Source organism: Emydura macquarii, unplaced genomic scaffold (genome assembly GCF_026122565.2).
Source record: "Emydura macquarii macquarii isolate MOO-44397 ecotype Brisbane River unplaced genomic scaffold, CSIRO-AGI_Emac_v2 contig_3220, whole genome shotgun sequence".
NCBI classification, from domain to species: Eukaryota; Metazoa; Chordata; order Testudines; family Chelidae; genus Emydura; species Emydura macquarii.
In genome coordinates, this window is record NW_027133357.1 from 4,111,688 (window position 1) to 4,117,876 (window position 6,189).

The window sequence follows — 6,189 nt, forward strand, 5'->3', positions numbered from 1 at the left end:
CCTCCACCCAGATCACGTTTTGATCACTGAGATCTTAAAGACCTTAGTAATTTTTTAACCTGTCCTCACTCCTCTTGTGCTTAGAGCCCACTTGATGGTATTTCATGCCAGCTCATAGGCCTGTCTGATCTTGCCTTGTCCTCGCAAGGGCTGTGAGACCTTCTCCCTCTCATCCTTTGCTTTCACCTCTGCTGAAGGTCCGTCCCTTCTTGAGTAAACATGGAAAGGCCGAAGGACTGGTGAAACTCCCCCGAGCTTTTTGCTGGTTCGTTCGTTTCCTGCCCATTAGCACCTTTCCTGCCCGTAAGTCCATCTCTTCTGAGGCTTTCCTCATGCAACGTGTGAACCTTTAAATAATAACTCTTTGCCCTTGTGTTGCACCCATCATCCAAGGGTCTGGAAGCACTTTAAGGACAATAACTGAGCCCTGTAGTCGCTGTTTTACAAGTGGGGAAACTGAGGCACAGACTGGGCCCCGGTTACAATGTGAAGCAGTAGTACTGTTGGGAATCGAACCTATGACACCTGATTCTCTATCCCCACTCTAAAAAATCAGGCCTTCTCCCCTAAGCCATCCTTGGGGCTTTTCCAAGATAAGGTCATGTGACTCAGCAACCACGGGTTAGGGGTGCATCTCCCTTGAAATCTTCTGGGTCAGATTCAATGTTGCCAACATTTTGTGTCCATGCACCAATATGGCATTCAGTGAGTGTGCAAAAACCAGTGTGACTTACACACCACAGGGCAGAACAGCATGTAGCTGGAGAGACCACTAGCGCAAGTGGGTGTACGATGAAGCAGAACATCCCTCGTCTTTATTTTACGTGCACAATCCTCTCCCCCTGCTCACAACAGAGCTGAATGACGCCCACACAGAATGCCAAACAGGCCTGATTCTGATCCCACGCTGCTGCCAAGGGAAACACTCCTGATCTACACTGGTACAGATGAGATCAGAATCGGGCCCAATGAGCCCAAATCCCTGCTGGTGTAAAGTAGTGCAGCTCCACTGACTTCATAGTTTTACTCGAGCTTACACCAGCTGAGGATCTGGCCCCAAGGGTGTAAGTTACACTGCCTTTGCATGCTCTCTGACTACCAAGTTGGTGAAAGTGTCACAGATTTGCCAAGCACAGCGTGGTTCTCCTCTCACTCACCCTGGAGTGATTGCACTAAACCTGGAGCCGTCTCCCCCTCCATCCGCCCCGTGCACCCCTCTCCCAACCAAGTCTCAGCAGCTTCCTTTGCTCTTCGTGCAGGGAACCCACCCTGCTCGCCTTCCTATCCCTCCACCCCAGTTCAAAACAACCTTCCGCTGCCTCTGGGGTAGGGTGTGAGCCTCTGAGGTGGGGGATGGCCGTTTATTCCTTGAGCTACCACAGGCTTCTTGTGGGACCTTGAGCAAGTCCTTCAGGCCCAGAGCCTCGAAGGCATTTGGGCACCTAACTCCCACTGAAATCAAGAGAAATAATTTTGAGGATCTGGGCCCTTGATCCCCTGTGCCTCAGTTCTCCAGCTGTGTCAGCACGGCTCTGCCTCCCAGGGGGTTGACAATATACACACTGAAAAAGATTGTGAGGTGCTCAGCTACTCCGCTAGTCGGGGCCATATCAACACCTCAGCTAGACAGTGTGAGAGGCAAGTCAGGCCCACACCCCCCATTTTACATCCGATGTATCCCATATAACGGGGGTGGCCAAACCGCGGCTCATGAGCCACATGCAGCTCAATTAAAGTGCAGTTTGTGGAGCCCCTCACAGCCCCCCTGCAGTCTCCACCTACCAGACTGGGGTGGGGGGTTTGGGGCATCTACCCTGCAGTGGGGTGGTGGGGCTAGAGGCTTCTGCCCAGCTGGGAGGGGGATCTCGGGGCTTCAGCCCCATGTGGCACACCTGCCGTGGCTCAGGGCTTCAGCCCTGCAAGGAGGGGGTCTCAGAGTGTCAGCAGGAGCGGGGCTAAAGCCCTGGCAGGCATGCTCCGTGGGGCAGAAGCCCCGAGGCCCGGCAGCCACACCCTGGATCTCGAACTACTGAAGATTGTTATACATGGCACAGAGGGTCAGTAAGTTTGGCCACCCCTGCCATATACCATTTCACCTCTGCTCAGCAGGACCCACTGAGCTCCCACAAGCTGCTAAGACTTGTCACTTCCTTTGCCTTTTGTACCGTGGGCCGTCTTTGTGAAGATCCTCTCTTCCTCTTCAGTTTGTCTTCCTGTGTGATGGGTCCCGCTACCATTAGGAGCAGAGTGAAAGTGACGAATGTCGCCTGTGCCGAGTTGAGTTCTTTGCCTCTGTGGCTGGTTTTGCCTAGATGGTGCGCTTGATTCAAGGTAGGGATGTAACAGCTGCAGGGTGGCCGTGGAAGGATCCAGTGGCCAGTGGCCATGAGCTGCTTGTTAGACCCCAGCATCCCTAACAAATTTCCACCTCAGATGAGAGAGAATTTAAACCCAAGAGGGAATCAGAAGGGCTAGGAATTGGCTCTTCCAAACTCTAGGGGAGAAACTCAGGGCCAGATCCCTGGCTGTGGAAATCTCATTTTGACTTCAGTGACTTGCATCAGCTGGGACTGGGACCCCCTTTTTTTCTGCTTTCCTTTACATTGGTGGCTCTTCTTGGACTCCCATAGCATTACCCCTGATTCGCACTGGGGTACGTGAGAGGAGAATCAGGCCTGGCAGTTGAATAGCTCAGCTGAAAAGTGCATCAGCTTTGAATTGCAAATCTGTCGTCTGACCCCACTCCCCAGGCAGGGAGAGGTTTTGTTAATGCCAGCAAAGGTGGGACAGCAGTGCAGGTCAGAGGCGGTTTGGGGCGAGCAGGATGTGGATGGCATCAGAGCCGAGTCCCTTCTGCTGGCAGCTCAGGGTGCCTGTCACCTGGGGAGCTTTGTAGAGAATTTCTGCTCGGAGGAGCTGGCCATGTGCAGTCAGAATCAAAGCCACTCCTCCCTCTCTCTTCTCCTCCATCTCTTTGGGTCTTTCTCTCTCTCCCTCTTCTTCCCGCAGTACATACACACAAAGGAATGAGCCCACCTCATCAGACCGGGGTCCACCTCCCACAGAGCCCAGCACCACCTGCTTTAGAGAAAGGTGCACGGAACCATCTAATGGTCAGTCATGGAACAATGTGTCCATTGGGGTCGGGTCCTTCCAGAATCCCTCTATTTCTCCCTCTGTTTTTTCCCCCCTCCAGGCCTTTCCCTGCCTCGCTCCCAGTGGGGCCCAGGATGGAGGTCCAGACCAGACAAGTGGGGGATTATCAAAGGAGCACAGTCATGATACCCAGTGTAGCCTTCCCAGTATGTGTCTGTGGAGCTGCTAGGTTAGACCACCAGCTGGTGCAAATCAGTGTCGCTTCATTGGAGTCAGTGGGGTCAGATTCCCAGCCTGTGTAAATCTGCCGTAGCTCCACGGGAGTCAATGGAGCTGGTGTACATCGGTATTGTTCCACTGGAGTTAAGGGCCAGAATCACAGCTGGATGTAAATCAACCTCATTCCATTGGAGTCAGTTTGGCCCCAAGCAATCCGCCACTGATGTAAATCAGCTGTCGTTCCAACGGGAGACAATGGAGCCAGATTTCCCAGCTGGTATAAAATCATGTCATGCCAGCTCCTTTGAGGAAGCAGTGCCGATTTATGCCAGCTGGAGATCTGACCCACCATCTCCCAAGTGACATTTACGAGCCAGCAACAAATCCACTCAGTTCTCCTCCCGCTTCCAGCGGCGTGGCGGCAATGGTGACAGAAAGGGGAAGAAAAGCTCTATGACTTATATACAGATATAAATAAAACTCTATAGATTCTATTTCTATTGTATATTTACTCTGTAAATGTCGGTGTAAATTCTGTTAAATGACGACCATATTCCAAAGTGACCCGTGGGCTATTTTCATTCTCAGTGCTGTACAGATCTATTTTCATTGTATATTTGATATATTTATAATTTCTTTTTTTAGTGTGTGGTTGGCAGCTGCCCCCTGCCGCGCTGCCCACAGGGGGTGCCACAAAGGGGAGCGGCCTTCAGTTTTTTTCCGTGGAAGTACAGTATTGCTTGTGGCATTTGCTAGATATTGGGTTTGGGGCAGGGTTTAAGTGTTAGGTGCTGTATGCAGTCACTCTGTGTGTGTGTGTGTGTATGTGTGTGTGTGAGTGTGTGTTATGATTAGTAGATGCTACATGTGTGTACGTGTGTGTTATGTTAAGACTTTTCTGTAATCCAGCCACTCTTCAGTTTGTATGAACAGCCAACTTAGTCTATTTATTGCAGAAAAAGTGGCCTAGGTTCCCAGAACTTGTTCTCTCCCTGGCAGGGAGAGGGTTAAAGCTGATCCACTGCAGGGTTTTATTGCTGATGATCCATTTCTATCGATCTCTCACAGACGTGAGGATGAGCCAATATTATCTATTTTTTTCTAATTACAAAAAATGGAGGTTGAAACCCTGTAGATTGTGGCTTAGGCTGGGGGTCATTGAGGATAGGGGAGCAATAAGGGATGTTCTCAGAAAATGTCCCCATCTATCCTCGAGGAGATACTTAGCTGGAACCATACCTGTCTGCTTAGGGGAGTCTGGTTCACACTAGCACAGGACACAAGCTCAAAAAGCACAACAGCCTGTAAGGAAGAGTTGGCATTCGGAGGCCCGGTGTACTTGCCTAGCCTACCTGGGCCCTGCAGTGTCTGTAACTCCACTCTCACCAGCTGGGTATTGTGCAGGGTCTCTGCCCAGCTAGGGAGTGAACCCCGGTGATGGGGAGTCCACTTTCCTGGCGTGTTTCACAGGTCCTGGGCCGTTGATCTGCCTTTGGGACTGCAAATCAAAAGGGCAGCCCGTCTGCACTGCCCCAATGCAACTGTGTCATGTTCAGGGATGGGCAAGGCTGCCCCAGCGGGGCAACAATGTTAGGGAACAGCATCAGCAAAGCCCAGGCTAGCCTGGCCGAATAGCGCAGGCTTGACTCAGCATCCTTGTGCACTAAAGCCAGCTTGGATGGTCATGCTCATTAGACATGGCTTATATCAACCTGGTGACCAGGCCAAGGGGTTATGGCAAGTTGGAGCTGCCGCCAGACAAACTCTCCACGGTTTTGGTGTTGCTTTTGCAGTGATGCTCTGGATGGGTCATGTACAGGGCTTGGCTCTGGCTTCAAAAGCATCCACCTCTGCTGATTGAGCTGAAGGGCCAGCCAGGGGTGTTGCTACCTGTGGCAGCCCATATAGAGATTTGAATTGTTGTGGTGTTTGACTAGAAATCTGAGTCTGGATCCCTGTACCAAATCTCAAGCTGGTGGAAAGCAGTGTAGCTCCACTGACGCCAATAGAGCTATGCTGATTTACACCCGCTGAGGATCTTCCCCCCCATCTTTGTAATGGGATGAAATAACACCCAGATCCAAACACTCCCAAGCTTGAGAAGGAGGGGAGGTCAACACCCACAATCTGCTTTTGCACATGCTCCAGTTCTTTACAATGGGCTGAACCAAAACTCTAGATCTGAACTCTGGAGCTGCTCAGAATCCAGACCTGGGATGTAGGGGGGCTTGCGCCTGACTCTGCTAAGCGTTCCCTGAACAGACACCAGCTTTTTCCTTTTGCTGCTAAACCATTGGCAGGACTGAGTTGCAGCCCAGCCCCTCTGAGAAATGATATTTCATTCTAGGCTAGGGTGACCAGATAACAAGGGTGAAAAATCAGGACGGGAGTAGGATGGGCACCTAGATAAGAAAAAGCTCTGACTATCAGGACTGTCCCTATAAAATCGGGACATCTGGTCACCCTAATCTAGGCAGCGACAAGTGTGTGTGTGGGGCGGGGGCGGCGGGGGGGCGGGAGTGGTGATAGTTTCCAGCAATACATTCTCAAGAACAATGCTTTTAGTAACATACTGTAGATAAACACCATCTTTGTCAGTACCTGTTAGTGGCTGTATAGGTGGTGAATTCTTCTGGGAACGATACAAACCAGATGCCATTTCTGCCACCATAAGAATGGGGAGAGCTACCCTCCACATCTCCCCTTACTAGCCTTGTGAAGTATTACTGGGTGGTGCCATCCCCCTGCTCTGTTAACCATAAAGGACCTGGTGACTCAGCATTGCACCCAGCTGATCACACAGTCTCTGCCTGCTCGTGTTTCGCTCAGGTCATTGATAGGGGAGCTAGATCTCACTATCTTGTGGCGTTTATA